This window comes from Haemaphysalis longicornis, unplaced genomic scaffold (genome assembly GCF_048455015.1).
Source record: "Haemaphysalis longicornis isolate Haplotype H1 unplaced genomic scaffold, Haemaphysalis longicornis Haplotype H1 scaffold_2, whole genome shotgun sequence".
Lineage (NCBI taxonomy): Eukaryota > Metazoa > Arthropoda > Arachnida > Ixodida > Ixodidae > Haemaphysalis > Haemaphysalis longicornis.
The window spans coordinates 207,005,647-207,023,393 of record NW_027526295.1 but is presented as its reverse complement, the minus strand read 5'-3'; the positions used below and the strand labels follow the sequence as shown (position 1 = coordinate 207,023,393).

The window sequence follows — 17,747 nt, the reverse complement described above, 5'->3', positions numbered from 1 at the left end:
AAACTTTTCCTTTGAAGTATTCAGCAAGTCCCTACGTTTCTTTACCATAATTCATCACTACTTGCAAGCGTTTCTTGCATACCTTTTTAATTTACCGGTGTCGTCCACTGTTCATTACTTAAGTGTGCTTGCCCAATGCCGTTCAGGAACAATAATTTTACGCAGGACTTCTTTATAGCGGTCTGGATTTCCCTTACAGCTAGCCTTATAGGAATTTATCCACCCACCTCTTCAAGTATTCTATTACCCTGGTTCAAGAGGAGAATTTCTGTATGTTTGGACTTATTTTGACTTGTTCCTATTCGACTTCAACACTGCCACTAAGCTGTATTGGTGAAATTGCCTCGAGTTATTATCTGCATTTACTCTCTGGATTCAGTCAACAAGATGCGTTGTCATCCGCAAATATCACGTGCCTCAAAAATTTCTAATTTTATTATCCTGAACTACTCCAAGTCAGTATTTATAATGTACCTGTTTGTGCGTGCGTGTGTGTTCGTGCGGCCGTGTTGTTACTTGCCTACCTTAATTCCGTTCTTGTTGTTTCCACAAAATTATTTCTTTCCTTCGGTGTCTTACGCGTTAAATCCATTTTTAGCAAATGGACGTGTCAAACATTGGATCGAACAAACCCACTAGTAGTTTATACGGAGGCTTCCGCTGACCACTGAGGTGATCCTTGTATCAAACATTTGGTTACTCCCTCCAAACCCCGCCACCAGTGACAGAAAACATGCCTATTGCCGTGACTGTACGCACAACCACACGGCCGGCCACACCGCGATGAAGCGGCCCTGCAAACAAATTGGACGACCGAACACAAAGGAAACAAAGAACGCAGGGAACGACCGCCGTCTCAGACGCCTACTTCATGCCAAGGCATGGACATCTCTATGACGCTGTTGTTCTTGGTGAAAATAAACCACAAAAAATGTGCGTGTAAGCTCGCTGAGTTGTGGACCAGAAAAGGTTCGAGAAGGACGGCTGGGCGTCAACAAAGCCAGTGAGAAGCCACTCGGGGCGCTCGGCTGCGGGTGACAGGGAGGTTTTGGAAATGCCGTCCGGACATACCGTCGACACGCGCGGCCGGTCAGGGAAACGAAGATGCGCGGCCTGCCGACAGCCAAGCCGAGCGCGAGTAACAACTGCGGTCCGGTCGTCAAAGTCCGCTGGCGCAGAGCCGGGACGGTGGACGGGCGTTGCCGGCCGCAGCTGAGCGTACGATCGGCTGCTTGGTGATTCTCATTGGGTGCGCGTCCTCTTTGCTCCGGCTCTGTCGGGGTCTGAAGACGACAGGCTTGATACGTGTCGTTCCTGAGGCATACCGTGTTTTTGCTCCTTGAATAATCGGTGCTCGGTGAGTCGTCGGATGTCTGACATCTGTAGACGCCCCAAGCCCTAGTTCTCGCGATTCAACGACACTGGTGTTCTAAGCTGCGTTGACACCAAAGCCACCTCCCCTCCCCCCCTTGCACCCTCCTCCTACATTTTCATCCGCATGCATTTTTATGCGGTGAACATTTTTTTTTGCCATTTTTGCTGAAGTCATAAGTGAAAAAAAAAAAAAAACATCAAGTATTATGAAACATGGTTGCGTAGCATGGTTACTTAAACATGGTTACTTAGCGCTAGTCTTGCGTGGTGTTTCCTTATTGTCCTGTCTTTACCGCACTAAGTAGCCATGTTTTACAGTTCGAACGAACCAGCCCACATTTATGCGTTGACATCAAATATTATTTATCTCGTTCGTATATTTTGGTCGTCTTCGTCCCAACAGAAACACTCTCTCCCTCGTTCTCTGCGCAGCTGCGGAAAACTTTCAATCCCTAGTTAAATTTGTGGCTGCAAAGTGTACAGACGTGGTTTCCGAATATTTGAAAAAAAAAAAAACAATAATTCAGATTATTGAAGAAAGAAAGATATTAGAGGCCATCGTAAACTTCTAAACACATCATAACTTCCTGCACATGAAAAGCCCTGTTTATTTTTTCAAATACATTATCTGGTGGTGCGGACATTGAGAGATTATACCGACAGAAAACGGGAGCAAAACGAACCCAAGTGTCAATCCCGCCACAACTCCAATTGTACAGCACAATTATTTATATCAAAAGAAAAAAAAAAAAGATGTGCTGAAGGCAGCGCTGCAGGAAGGGAGAAATTTATTTCTATATTGCATGAAATAGAAAGGCTACGCGCAGAACAGGAAACACAGATACAATAATATTTATCGGGTGCCCCCCTCTCCTCCCCACGAATGTTTGCAGGCGCGATCACGGACTGTGTTTTTATTCCCCACCCCCCCCCCCCCCCCCCCCCCCCCCCCCGCCCTTTAGCAACGTTCAATTGTATTTTTCTCAATTTGCGATTTCTGCTTGGTGTCTCAGTTTGTCTCACCTGCTTAGTTTTGAGCAAGGTGCTTACAAGCAGGAGGTGATAATTTGAAGGCGTTGGTTTGCGGGCAGCACGAATTACTTTGATTGATTGATTGTAGGGTTTAACGCGCTGACGCAACGCAGGCGATGAGGCGCGCCGTAGTGGAGGGCTCCGGATTAATTTTGACCACCTGGGGATCTTTAACGTGCGCCGAAATCTCGTACACACGGACGTTTTCGCTTTTCGCGTCAGTCAGGAAAGCGGCCGCCGCGGCAGCACGAATTACTTTTACAACGTGAGAAAATAAAAATTGAGGGAAGCTTGCACTCACGCCCTAGACTTGAATGACGAAGCTTTTGCAGGGGATCATTGATGGACGTAAAGTTCAGTTTTATTATCGTTGTGGTGTCGTGGTTGACGCCGGCGGAATGGCAGTTCAATGAACTCGTGTCGAGCAAGCCCAGAGTGAGCTCGTCGTTTCGGTCGACGTTTTCCTACGCCACTCTGCAAGCGCGACTTATCGTCTCTAGCGGATTCTTTGCAAGCCGAGCCTCTCGAAGCGCGGCTTCTTCCTCGACCGTGCGAACTCTCCGCGGCCGGCCCATGGGGAGCCAGTGATCGCCTACAGCAACTTCGACATTCAAGTCGCGTCTCTTCTACTGCACAGAGCGCATGCGCATGACGACACGAGGACGAACGAACGAGGGGCATACGCTATGACGTGGTCCTCTTGTTTCGGACCAAGTGTTCCCACGGTACGGCGAACGCTAGAGTTTTTTTTTTATTATTATTATTGTGTGTGTGGTCAATGATGGCCAATCTCTCTAAGTGGGTATGCTTGGCTTGACGAACATGCGCTCGAGGCACGCATGCCCGAGAGCTTCATATTTTCTCGGTATTTTTCACTGCGGGCACCAAGCGCAGACGATTCGCTCCACAGGTTCGCTTAAAAAAAAACAAAAGTTAGGTAGCGCTTTTTGTATTTTACTCTAGTTGCTTCCTCCGTGAAGGTAGCGTCGAAAAATTTACAATATTATGAATTGGAAACTTAAAAGTCGTAGAATAGTACGTGCCGCGTGACACCTGAACATGGTGGCTCGTCACTACACTTGCCTACAAGCCACGCAGAAGGAAAACTTTGGAGTGTGTCAGTCTACTTGCTGACGTAACTCGAAAGCGAAGAACGAGACGCAAGCACGGTATAGGAGGAAAAAATCTAGCCGAAATAATTAACGCCAAAAGGCAAAAGAAGTACGGAAGCTAAGAGACGCAAATATGATGCGGCAGCGCAGAAGTTGCTACAGCTATTTCCAGGCTTCCTCTGTCAAAGCCCGTAAGCTGACCTAACTGCTCCCGAGAAATTTTTCTAGCAACCTTTTTTCTTCACTCCGCATCTCTCCGGGCGTCATTTCTGACCCACCGCTACAAATCTTGACAGCTTGCAATGAACTTTACCACATACGTTACGAACGTCTTCGCCCCAAGGGATCTGCGGAGGGGGTACAAAAAAAGGGCACCTTTGCTTTACTTTATGCTATCACCGCGGCATTTTTTCTGCCTCTCCTGCGACAGGCTTTTTATGTGTTCAACGTCGATAAAGTTCAGTTAAATCACCGGTATAACCAGGTGAACCTACTACTGGGATCGCGAAGACGGGCCGGGGTAAATGTTTCTGGTCTAACTCGAACCACCTTCGTTTAAACTAACACCTCGTGCCACGAACTCAAGGGTCTCCTTTAAAGGCGATGCTCTTTTTTGGGCTACTGAAAATGCAAAACAACCAAGTTAAACAACCAAGGAAAACAACCAAGTTTTGCAAAGCAAAACACGTTAAACGAATTGTTCAACGAAAAGTATGTATAGATGGTATTCACAGGAAATTTTAGCTGTCAGTTTCTTCGTGCAGCAACACCTGAATCGACTACGGACATGGCCGAAGCGCCACGGACATGGCTCAGCTTGTGCCACTGTGCCCGCACGTCGCAGAAAAAAAAGAACAACCGGCGTGCGTCGTCTGCTGCGTTTCAACCCGATTCTCAACGGTGGTATGAACCGATATGTAATTAATCGCACTCATATTGGAGTCGAGACATCACTTTGCGATCGGTGGGGTGGAGTTTGAAAACTTCCAGAACACAGCATGTGCTTATCACGGACACCGCCAAATAAACGCGGTAAAAAACGCCGTAAAAGACAGGAGAGGTAAAAGCAAATATTTAAAAAATACGCTTCAGAGACAATGCAAATAAAAGGTCCCAACAAGGGGCGCGCGAGTGATGCGAGCGCGGGAAAATTGAATCGAATGGATAAAACTTCCTTTTACATCCATTATGGGAGGATGGGGACGGGAAGAGAACAGCATGAAGTCTGGGAGGGTGGGGCGACGGTGTTACGAGGCAGGTATGGCGGAAGACTATCGTCTTTCGAGGACATTTGCTCCAAAGCAAGCAGATACATGAGCAATACTTTTTTGCAACCTTTCTAACAAGAGCGACGACAGAGTAAACATGCGCCCCATAGTCACTGAACGAACGGCAAGCCGTATTTTTCCGGGTCATCAACCCCATGCCTAGTTACCCATGCTTCACTTCTCCCCCCCCCCCCCCCCTCCCCTCTCCTCATACACACACAATAAAAAAATCCTCGCTTCCACCCTTATTTGTTGTACAGTCCCAGAAAGATGCACGTTTACAAGGCCCCGTTCTTGCCTCTTCTCCGCGGCCGCAACTTCTTCGTCGTCTGCTGCTAATGGCGTTCAATTTCTTCTCACGACGTTGCGCATTTCCGTCGCCTGGCGGCGGCGTTAATCTCCGAATCCTGGCCGCCGGTCACGGCTGGACGTGTCCGCGTGCGACGCGAGCCGCAGCAGAACGCGAGAGCACAGCCTGCCGGGGCGCAGATAACGGGCTCCAAAGGCACCGCGGCGCGCTCGAAGGACAGAATTGAAGAACGAGCCGGGTACGACAGTGCGGGAACGGCTTGTCTGCCCAGTAGAGAAAAATGGGACGCGGAAAGGAAACCCATTCGTAATTAGGGTTCCAGACAAAGACCTAGAGTGAAGAAGAAGGTACGTTTCCACCCGCCGTTAATCAATGACGTTAGCCCCTGCAGCTACACGAAGCTGCCGATGTGAGAGGAAGAGCGGTTTCTGCCTGGGCCGTCATGTAGGGCGACGCAAAATAGCTGCGCGTTTACGAGTTGCTCTTCAAAATAACGGGCATGTGTGCCTAAGGGGAGTTTCGTAAGGAATCGGGACGTGTGGCTGTGGTCGTCTAGAAAAGCAGGTTCGTACATTTCAGTATAAACGTCGCCTGAGCGACGCATACCTAGGAAATGCTGACACGGACTGTGGCCACCCATAAATGACCTAGTTACCTTAGTGTAAGCTGTACAAATATTTGCGGTTTATTTGTCAAGTTAGATTACAGCGGTACACTCGAATTAACACAGGGGGAAAAGAACTGGCTGAAAGGAAAAAGAAGCCGAAAAAAAGCAAAGCCATTTTTTTTTCTCCCATGCAACGTGACCACTTTACTGACCGTGTGGGAATGGCGTAGTCGGGTCGGCTTCATAACGCCAGGGACCCAGGCTCGAGTCTGACCAGGGGAAGGGTTTTTTGCTTTGTTTTGTTCTCCTGCCATGTATTTTGGCATAAAGATGGACTGCACCAGTGAGGAACAGAAAACTTCATTTTAGAACTGTAGGAGTTTCTGCAAAGAAAGCGAAGCCTATGTTGGCTTAAGCTAATCGTAAGGAGTAACCACCGTGGGCCGTTGTTTATTTGGTTTCGTTTCCAATTCAGCGAGTACACATTGCCCAACGCGCCCTGCTTCACACTAGTGCACCCCGCGGGCGTCATTGCTTTGTTCCGCGCAAAAGTTTCGAGAGAAAAACGTCAGGTTTGTCACGATGCAATTTTTCCGATGTGAGACAAAGACAGTTTTCTAACCGCGAATAAACAACAAATGCCTGCAAAGTGCTTATTATATTTTAATTAAATTCTATTCGAATCACTTTACGACGATAGAACACTTTGCAGCGAAACGAGATGGCAGTGCTTTTGGAAAGGTGCATCAAACAGCAAGAGTTACAGCTGTCTTCGGCAGCTGTGTACGTAACTATTGATGGACCAGAAATCGCGTTTGTGATCCAAAGCGGCACAAAACAAACATAATATTTCAATTGCAAATAAACGAGTTTCCGAAGCGCGGCCTATTATGCGATGTTTTTATTCGTTTATAACATTTCAGAGGCCAGTTCTGATGCAATTTTTTACGGTAAATTAACTATAATGAGAGCTCCAACCCTTTTCCGCCGCTGTGCGGAACGCACGTTTCAAAGCAATAAGAAAAGAAAAAAAAACGCTGACAACAAATTGCGATTAAACGGTCTTATAACGTACCCAGCTGAGTGAAAAGGCACATAGTTGTACAAGGTTTGCGGAGTGGTAGCCTTTACGACGTGACGGCAGTTGCCAAATTGCCTCTGTCGAGGTGTCGCCTGCCCTTGCCTGTAGCGGGATGCATTGAATGCTTGTAAGCGGATGCCGGCGGGACTTTATAAATGAATCAGGGGATATTTTAACGGCGAAGCATTAGAACAAATCGTTTGTGTTTGGTGTCCGCAGTTACAAATACCAAGAAAATGCCGAGCGCTCGTGCACGCGTCCTCGAGCGCACGTTCGTCATGACAGGCCTACCCACGTATGGAGATTTCCCAATTTGGACAAAAAACAAAACAAAAAAACTCCAGCGTTCGCTCCGTGCCTCGAGCGCACGTTCGTCAAGCCAAGCATATCCACTTAGGGAGATTTACCAACACTGGCCACAAAAAACTGCAGCGTTCGCTGCGTGCCTCGAGCGCACGTTCGTCAAGCCAAGCATATCCACTTAGGGAGATTTACCAACACTGGCCACAACAACAAAAAAAAAAAACTGCAGCGTCCTACATATCGTGGCAACACTTGCTCGGAACAAGAAACACGTCAAAGAGTACGTCCCTAGTTCGTTCGTCCTCGTGTCGTCATGCGCATGCGCTCTGTGCAGTAGAAGAGACGTGACTTGAATGTCGAAGTTGCTGTAGGCGATCATTCACTGCACATGACCCGGCCGTGGATAGTTGGCACGGCTGTGGTGGAAGAGACCGCGCTTCGAGAGGCTCGGCGTGCAAAGCATCCGTTAGAGACGCTAAGTCGCGCTTGCAGAGTGGCGTACGAAAACGTCAGCCAAAACGACGAGCTCCCTATGGCCTTCCTGAACATGAGGTCATTGAAATGCCATGCCGCCGGCGTCAACCACGACACCACAACGATAATAAAACTTACGTTTGTATCCGGCAATGATCACCTGCAACAGCTTCGCCATTAATGTCTTGCACGTGAGTGGAAGCTCCACTGAATTTTTCGCAAATTTCAGTGTGCATCCATACTACAAAAAGCGGGCATAAAATTTGGCGCCAGCCCTTATAGGTTAGTTGGCGGATAAAAATACCACTTTAATTAAATTAATTAGCTGTTTTCTCTTGTATCGATCACGTAATTCTTTGTGTTCATGTGTTTCGTACAATATCAAGCTACCCGATGGCCTTGTCCTCAGGTCTGAGGGAGATAGGGCATATTATCTGGCTTTAATATTATTATTTTAATGTTTAAGCTGAGAGCGGTCGTTTCCAGTGCGTGCTCCAAGGTTCGGCGATGAATGCGTCATTTTATAAATATGAATGGTGGTAACACAAAGGTATTCCTACGACCACTGCCTAAACGCCGGCAATCTGGCCCGATTGCAACTGCATCCCGACCAAGACGTGTGCAAACTATGCGGATCACCTGACAGCCAACAAGTCGCTGACCTCAACAGTCCCTTGTTGTGGAATCACCCTGCCCTGCACGACCAATGAACCCGGAGCCATGCTCAAATGCGAGATCAGGTCAGGCCGAAAACGCTGCGAGAATGGACCCATTCCCAAGAGCTCACGGAGCCCAGAAAGGCGATCCTCGACTTTCTTGTCTATTTCATCGAGAGACCGGTGCAGAGGACCCCATTTATTCCTGTCATTCCCCTCCCTATCTTCCGATGCAGTGAAGACTAAGGTCTGATCGCAGGTTCACCAAAAGTTAAATATACAAACATTACAACAACAAAATGATTTTGCGTAGGTGCTCCAAACTGCATATTTTCTTTTTACTGGTATAAAATGTTTTGGTCTGTGGCAATAAAGCTGGCGTATTGAGCATTTCCGGCTGCCTGGTAGCTGGCACATATCCGCTCTGCGCTAGTTATACACACGCACCACGCCGTCAGCCATTCTTCGCCCATGCGTATTAAGTTTGCAGACGCATACTATGCAGGAAGTCTCCTTTGGTCGCCTTCTCCTCAACGTTTTTGAATGCCTTATTAATTAATCCCGGCACGCGTGCAAATTCACTCGATGACGAGAGCATATGATCTGGGGATATGCGCAGGGACGACCCGCAAGGCGTGCGTGACATGACGTCTTAGGTTGCGCTACGTCCCTACGGGGATGCCATTTCGTATGCCAAACCTTGTCATCATTCGCCGCGCTTCCATGCTTGCTTGCGGATTGGTTATTCTGGGGCGTTGGGGAGAAGGCAACCATAAAGAACTTCTAAGAGTTCAAATATGCATTACAGCCCAGAACTGCTATCTTTCGCATGCACTGGACAAGACAAAAAAAACTGGGATGTGGGTGCAAATGACCTCACTCTGTTCAGAAAGGAGTACCTGGGTCGTACCTGGCGCATAAAAGAATACTTCGCTGTGCACGTTAGTTCTTGAAATTTCCAATCGACTGTTCATTATTTTCTTTTTGTGTAATGTGGTTGGTTTTTGAAGCTAGTTAGGTACTACCAGTTTTTAGTCGTTTTTTTTTATAAATGACAGAAGTGTCGTCATCGTCGTACCATAAATATTCAATTTTTTCTCCCGTATCTGAAGACATGAAGGCACAGGTCTAGACCTAAAACATCTAGAACAGATCCACAAATCTAACCGAAATCTGGCACAGATCTGTGCTAGATGTCTCCTCACACGGGACAAAAAAGTATGATGGATTGTATGACGCTGAAGTCGTTTCATACAGCACAAAGGTGGCATAGATCTGTGCCGAATTTGTGCCAGACATATTATTTGTGATGTGGCGCTATAGAAAACTTGGCTAAAGCCTCCCGACCGTCTTAGGACGGAAACGTTACGGCAAAGCATGATATAACACCCTTGCAGGCAGTGAGTGAAATTGCCGCAGCCTAATTCGCCTTTGGCGCAAGACTTTCGTGTGCTTGCATCAGCGCATGTGGCCTTCGGCCAGGTCCGTCGCGCTCGCAGACGCATTAAACTGACAACATATCGTTCCTGTCGCACTTGCAATCGATAACTGCAAGCATTTGTCCCTCGCCCTACCTACTTTTAGATATGCGAGCGCCCTAATTACAGATCTATACTGAAGACCCTTACGGAGAAGGCTATAACTGCCCGTAATTACAAGACAAAGAGGCGCATGTTTTCGTACCGCTATCTATTTATTTTTCTTGAACTTTGCACTGGAGAGGGTCAATAGAAGTGTCGTGAGTGTCATAACGTGGTGTAAGTTGTGTTTACGCGTTCGCATTACACCAATAGTTGCAGTGGTTTTTGCTTTGCCATGCGATCCTCCATTGAAACCATGCATGAACGAATTCAACTAGAACCAAAATCGCGCTAAAGCTTGGCGAACTTCAATCAGTGGCGATAACCTAAAACCCTGCAATGCCAGACGTTCAAATAATACGCATGAGTTTTCTTCGTGCATGCGCCGATCTGTAAAGCCGACGTTCATTATTTACTAGAGGAACGCTAGAACCCTGGCTTATGTAATTATATTTTGCCCCAAACATGCGTAAGGTTTCGTCCGTGTTGAATAACGTGGACATGTATAAGCTCGGTGTTTCTTAAGGAACGAGAAAAGTTGACTTGTAGGAGTTCGTAACTTGATGTCGCGCACAGGACAATTTTCCCATGCTTGTACAATTTTTGTAAGTGCTTGGCACTGGCGTATTTGGGCAACCATACCCTACGTATTCAAACCCATATAACCTGTCCTTGGCCTAAAACAAGCGAAGCCAAAAAATTGACTTCATCAAACTGTGATTGCACGACGCGATGTGTTTCGTCCAGAAGAAAAGTTGATTAGATGCCAGATTGGTCACACTCATTGTGCACAGCATGGTTACAGGCATTCGGAATTGGGACAAAGAAGCAAAAAAATGCAGTAAGCTCACACTAACGCGTAAGACTTGAAGGTAGTGAAACTGTACGCAACTTTTACGACCATCAGGATGGTTTGCTCACGATTGCAGCCGATTTGCTTCTTCTTCGCAGCCGCAGTGACCTTCACTCCGTCATTCTTGCTATAAACGGCGAAGAAGAAGTAAATCGCCTACAGAAGTGGACGACGCGAGAAGGGGGCCTTCTTCCACGAACGAACGAGCGAACGGAACGCGCACACTTAAACTAAGCGCCGCAGGTGCTACCCTTGACTTTCTTTGTGGCCGATGTTGGCCAATCTCCCTAAGTGGGTATGCTTGGCTTGACGAACGTGCGGTCGAAGCATGCGTGCATGAGCGGTTGGCATTTTCTTGGTATGTTCAACTGCATACACAAACGATTAGTTAGCAGTTGCGCTGTTAAAAAGAGAGATATCCCTCTCCACCTGACAGAGACTGAGGATTAAGTGTTGCATAGAGCATTAGTTGAGCCTTTGCGCAGTTTAGCATTGCACAAAATAGCTCTCGACAAAAAAGGTATGCTATAAGAGGGACACCTCAGCGGAGAAAAAAATATTGGCAAGAACAAAGGGGGAGTACAGGGCAGAGCATTTGCCTCCATGCTCATTTTTCTGGCTATAGTATACCTGGGCGAAGCAAATAACAAACCGCCAGCAGCATGACTATGATATAGTTGCTAAATTGTACAGATTGGGCACTTACTTCCTACTTGCTTATTCTATTCCTTAATGATGCATATTGGTTCCCCTCATTTGTGCGTTCCCAATACCGTCTCTTTCTCCCGCTCCTTGTGCGCCCTTTCCCCGTCACAATATTTTTATTTATTGTCATGCAATTGACGGTGAGAATGAAACAATGTGTACAGCAACGACTGCCTCTATTCGGATATGAAAAGCTCCTGTCATAACGTTGCGAAACACGCCAAGACAACCGACCGCGTAAGTCGCCACGTCACGGGTTCAATACCTGGCTGTAACCCGATGGTCGCCAGATTTCAGTGTGCCCAATCAACACCAGACCTCCGAAACGCTGAAGTAAGCGAATACGACTAAGCTATTGTCGTTAACTAAGATAACCACCTTAAAAGGTCCATGAAAGTGAAATACAACTTTCTTCAATTTGAACAAACTAGCCCTTGGTAATTCCCTCAGAGCCATTCCAGCCCCGAAAGAGTTTTTTTTTTTTATTTAAAAAGATAGAGAATAAATGTTGCAAAATTCTAAAATTTTGCGTTACAGAGTTGTATTATGGAAGGAAGCGATGTAATATGGGCCAGTGCTAAAAACGTAGTTGTCCGCATTGGCATTCAACTTGTGACCCGATCAAACAGAACTAGAGGTCCCACCACTGTCGCCCAGTCATATTTCTTGCCAAGGGTTCTTGTCGCCAGCCGCCAATCGCACAAAAAATATCCTCTGACGTCATAGAGAAATTGCCGAAAAGTGGCTGGGGGAGGGGGGGGGGTCACCGATGCTTTTTATGTTTTCTGTAATTAATATCATGATTATTTCTTTGAAGTTTGCGATAAATTGGTATCATTGCTATGGAACAAGGCAGTCGCTATAGTGAACCAAACTTGTATTTTATCTTTATGTTCCCTTCAAAAAATAAGAGGGACCCTGCACACTTTCTTTAACTTCTTTTGAAATCCTAAATGCTTGCAGAACGTAGTTACCCAACACACCGAGTACTAAAATAGGGGGTAGCAAAGTACCCCAGCCAAAAATTACTGCCCTATGCCCATCAGATAACTTATAAACTCGCTCAAAAGGTTTTCCTCTCTTTCCCGGTCTTGACCTTCTTCGACGGCTCGAATTACGTCACTAAGGCCATCTAGCGGCTGCCGGCCGGTTTTCCTTCAGTTGCAGCAAAGAACGCTTTAGATACCAACTTTTAAAAAAAGCAACAAAAACAAAGCACAAATGGAAGGCGTATCTGGGGCGACAAGCAAATCACGCAGTGCCGCTTCGTCCTGGCGATAACTATAGCTTTCGTAGTGGTTCCAGACGTGAAGGAATGAGTGAAAGCGCTTATCGAAAGTTGCAGGGTCCCTTGAAAAAAAACGGGTGGCATTGTAGAGAAGATATTTGATCACCTATTTGTTGTTCTTACATTTACTCTCTTAAACAGCTGGTTTGTCGTTGCGGCGAAGACGTTAACAGTATTAGTACCGTTAAGAAACCATGTTTGCGGGTGATTGAGTTTGCGTTCGGGACTTCCATGATCGACTCAAAGAGCCCGCCTGAGAGGATGTAAATTAACGACCCACCTATTTTAGCGGCCTGCCAAATGGCGCGTTCAGTTTGAAATTCCAAGCGAGAAGTATGTAGGCCTTGCGTCCAAATTTGCATATAAAGGGAAACTTGTTAGGCGCAATTCTTTCCGCATCCTTTCTGATGGAACCGGGCGGGAAGATAAGCGCAAGACGGTTTATTTGATTTCGCCTGCAGTATTTGTTAGGCTGCTGGTTTCGCGAGAGAGACGCAAATAATTTAGAGTTCTAGACATGGTTTTCCCGTTTCTTCTAAGTGGACGACGCTCTCCCATTATTCCGTGCAGTAGGTGTTGACTCTTAGAGGTTGTAGGCCCTCTAAGTTCAAAAACTGTGGTTGATTCCTCTGTCGTAGGAATCGGTAAAACCAGAAAGAGAAATGAGCAGCGAAATCTGCAGCTGAGCATGATTTCTATTTCGGCGGCTGTCTTATGGGTGTGCTTGGCGAGCGACGTCCTTCTGGCGGGCCCCTGTGGCAAAGGTGTACTGGGGTCATTTTCGGGACGAATATGACGTCAGTGAAATTCAGTGTATCCAAGCGGAATACACTTTCGTGTTAAAATATAAAACCAGAAAACGAACAACCCTTATATAACGTAATCCTTAGTACTAAAGTTTGCTACCCCGCAAGAACGCCCTGTGTGCAGCGGTGCACCCTTTACAGTCCGCTTGCTTCGTTGTACTGGCGTCAGTGAAATCGTGTATCCCGCAATAAAACACTTTGGTGTTAAAAAGTGTCTCTTTAGCTGGCAGCAGCTTTAAATCAGTACTTGGAGCACATGAAATGAAAGAGAAATGGGTATTTATTCATTGATTGAGGGACAGATAAGAAGGTTGACCCAGGACGCTCGGGGAAATTTTTATGACTGTCCCCGAAAGCGAAAAGGTTTTACGTATCTTTGCGTTTGTGTAGGGAGAGGGACCCATTGCGAAATTGCGAGGCTTTTAAGGTGTTTACAGGCTTCAAAATAAACATTTCACTGCGGGAACAATACAAGGCCGGTAGACTTTACTGTTCACTTCCCTCAATCGCACAAAAAGAATAGGAACTAAACACACTACATGCATCACGCAAAGGCCGGTCCTCAATTGCGCGTTGCGTGTATCAGCTAGACTTAAAAGTGTGAATTGCATCGAATGCTGCAGGTAGAAAAGTAGGGACTGATTGATTGATTGATGATTGATTGATGATTGATTGATACTTGATTGATTGATTGATTGATTGATTGATTGATTGATTGATTGATTGATTGATTGATTGATTGATTGATTGATTGATTGATTGATTGATTGTAGGGTTTAACGCGCCAACGCAACGCAGACCGTCAGACGCGCCGTAGTGGAGGGCTCAAGATTGATTTCGACGACCCGGGAAAAAAAAGCAGGGGTGGATAGATTGTACATGCTTGGCAGAGATGACCGCCCAATCTGGCTTTATATTTTCGTTTACTTTATTTTGAATGCCACTAGGTCGGCGCAGTTTTAACAGGGAAGAGAAGATAAAAGTAATAAAATAAGTACTAACGTGCATCAAGTGATGCTAAGGAGATGTAATAGGTACAATAAAATGCAGCTGAAAGAACAACTAGAATAAAATTTCTTGCAGACCAGCTCTCAGCGGGAGAAGGGAGAGAGAGAGAGAGAGAGAGAGAGAGAGAGAGAGAGAGAGAGAGAGAGAGAGAGAGAGAGAGAGAGAGAGAGAGAGAGAGAGAGAGAGAGAGAGAGAGAGAGAGAGAGAGAGAGAGAGAGAGAGAGAGAGAGACTTTATTTTTCGTACCTGGGATTAAGGGGGGTTAGGTATGGCCGAGGCCCATATAGCCCAAGGGCCCGTGCGGTTGCAAGTCGAAAGAGAAAATTACATGAAAACAATGCCCCGGTTTATATAAAAGAAGTGAACTGTGTCAGAGCCGTCAACAACATCTGGGTGAAGCTTATTTTAGTCAACTGTTCTTCCAACAACGACTGAGAACTTTCTGATTAATGATCAGATTTCACCGAATGGAGAACGTAACAGCATTGTAGTGTGGAAATATACCCGACGTGTTTGAAGCACCTCCATTTTTTAGCCAGCGACCGAATTGCGTACAGTATACGTTTTGCTACCGTTGTCTGAAGTAAATGAAACAGCATTATCAGGGGATGATAGATGAGGTAACTGGCGGCATTCATCTGGCGGATCTTTCATGCTGTAGTATAGGGCTTAAAAACAATTCTAAACATGTTTCTTCAGTGGTTTAAAACTGTGCAAAAAAAATAATAAAGTGACGGGGTCCTATTAATAGGCTGACCCTGCTATAGCAGTCTGACCTAGTTTTCATAAATATGCAGCCAAATCCAGGAGATCATTAAATTCAGCTAAATCTGTACTTCATGTCGTGCTTCTGCGGTCATTCGAAATAAATTGTGGTAAATATAATTTTCAGCTTGCGAAAAACTCGCACCCAAGACAGACATAACGCGATGTACTGGGTCCTTAGACAAAGGTCGCTGTCTATAGTCAAACCTATTAGTTATGGACGACGATTGGCTTGTGAAAGTGAGCGTCCGGTGCACTGAAAGTACGTCTGGTGAAACTAAAAGGAACAAAAATTACTATTAATCGACCGTGCGGACATCTTCACCGAATCAAATAAGTGTGTTTTTAGGTTGTTGCTGCATTTGTTGTTTTCAGCCCTTGTTACTTACTGTGAATATGTATTTCCTGAAGCCCCTTCATCTATTATTGTTGTCATCTTGCTATCGGTGTTCGGCATTAAGCCGCCGTTACGTTTGTTGGGATTAAACACGTTATGTCTCCCTTATACCCAGCTTCTCTTATTGTTAGTTTGCTTCCTGGGACAGTTGCTTAATGACTGCGCTCATTCGCTATTTGTGTGTTCGTTGGCTGCACGAGCTGCGTGCGTAAACCGCTTCAGTGATGTTGCCAAGACGCACGACTTAAAACAAACCTGCACTTTTGCCAAGTTTTCTTCACGCAAGTATTCGTGGCATGACTTCATCAGGAAAATTCACCATCCCGATAACAATCGTTCATCGCTATGAAAACACGGTGATAACCATCCAGACTGCAGTCGAGAAACAGCGCAAACCACGTTGATCCTCACAACTTAGATGGAACGCGAACGTTGCACCAGCATTTTTTGTCGAAGCCGCGACGTAGCGTTTTAAGGTCGCCATCGAGCTATTCCTTGATTCCCACAGCAATGAAAGGTAAGATTACCTCCGGCGAATAGAAGTAGGTAAAAGCGAGTTTTACTACGGTTTTACAAAGCACAAAAGAGAAGCGAGGCACAAAATCATCGAGCGAACTTGAATAGGGTCATTTCTGTCGGCGGTGGCGGAAGGCAAGGAAAGAGTCAACCTCAGTCCGCTCGCGTTTACGGAGCGGTTTCTCTAGAAAGAGGCAGCGGCGCGAACTTTGATTTTTACTTCCCTTCTTTTTGGGCCAGCCCGGGCTTCTCCTATAGCAGCGGAGATTTTCATCGGCGCCTTAACGACGGCAACATTTACGGTCGCGAAAAACCCGACGAGAAGCACATTCTTCTTTTGGTTTATTGTTGTTGCCGGTTCCTCTAGTTCTGCTCCTGAGGCCGCGTGGGCTGTCGAAGAGGCAGGACGCAGGGGGCCGGAGCGCACACAAACGGCGGGAGCAGCCATGACTACAAAACCATTAGCAACGGGCAAACAGATAGAGGGCGGTGATAGCAAAGCGCGGCCGGGCACACGCGTGGCACTGGCGCCCCAACATCGCGCTTCGCTACCGCTGGATGGCGCGGCAACACGATTTATACCCCTACGGTCAAAAGCGCAACTAAACTACCTTCTGAGAGCAGAGTTTTTCCGCCTCGACGTCCGGCCTTTCTCCTATTATTAGGTTCTTTTCCTGTGTACGCCGCCTCATGCAGAAGCGGGTCATAGGACAAGGGCAACGAAATTGAAAATAAAATAATAAGAAACGATCAAAATGCCGCGAACAACAAGGATGATGAAAATAATCATTGTAAGTGAGCAGAAACAAAACCGCAAAGACGAAGAAACGAGAACTGTTCAAAATTCGTATTAGCTTAATGTAAAGTGCACGTAAATGGGTACTCATACCCATTATTGGCGTGAATTAACTATTTTATTCCAGGATACCCCTTACAAAAAGCGTTCTCTGAGAAAGATTTAAGAGAAAGCGAAACTGCTTTTCTTTCAATCATACAATGGTTCAGTGGAAACAGACCAGCGCTGTTTCCGCCCTCAAACGGCTCTGCCCGATGGCGCCAGTGTTCTGTCGTTCCCTCTGAACTCGTCCATAGTGCCGTGCAACGATGCCGACGACGTATTCCATATCGCACAAGCTTCAACCCTATCACGCTCTGAAGAATTTTCGGGCACCCATGAGTTGAATGCTGAGTAGAAAAATTGGCAGATCGCATGAATTGTTGGGAATCCGCGTAATGCGAAGAATTTTCGAGTGTGTCGACAAATACGCGACGTAACCCCAAACGTCCACGTCCAAGTCCCCGTGATGAATACGGTGTCCATCGTACCACCAATTCTTGATGAGGGCACTGAAGGGCTACAGATAAGAAGGCATATGCCGTAGATATCTTTCGTAGTGGTCTGTGTGACTACCGCTTGACCGGTTTTCGAAAGTCGACGTTTAACCCTTTGCTGCAGACCAACGGTGAAGTCTTGTCGCTGCTCTTGCCTTACCCAAGAGTCACAGCCGCTAGTGCGTGCTGAACGATGCGCAAGGCGAGGAGGACTTCAATTTGCGTGTGCGTTGTTGGTGGACTGATACAAAGAACGGCTAAGCGATGTTCACAACTCTAT

The 17,747-nt window shown here is 46.4% G+C and overlaps 1 protein-coding gene across 2 annotated transcripts in view; it reads right to left on the bottom strand.

Annotated features, from left to right (window-relative positions):
* The window catches only part of LOC144169828 (lachesin-like), a 209,999-nt gene that overhangs the window by 177,499 nt on the left and 14,753 nt on the right, over positions 1 to 17,747 (bottom strand). The gene's annotated exons all lie outside the window — the stretch shown is intronic.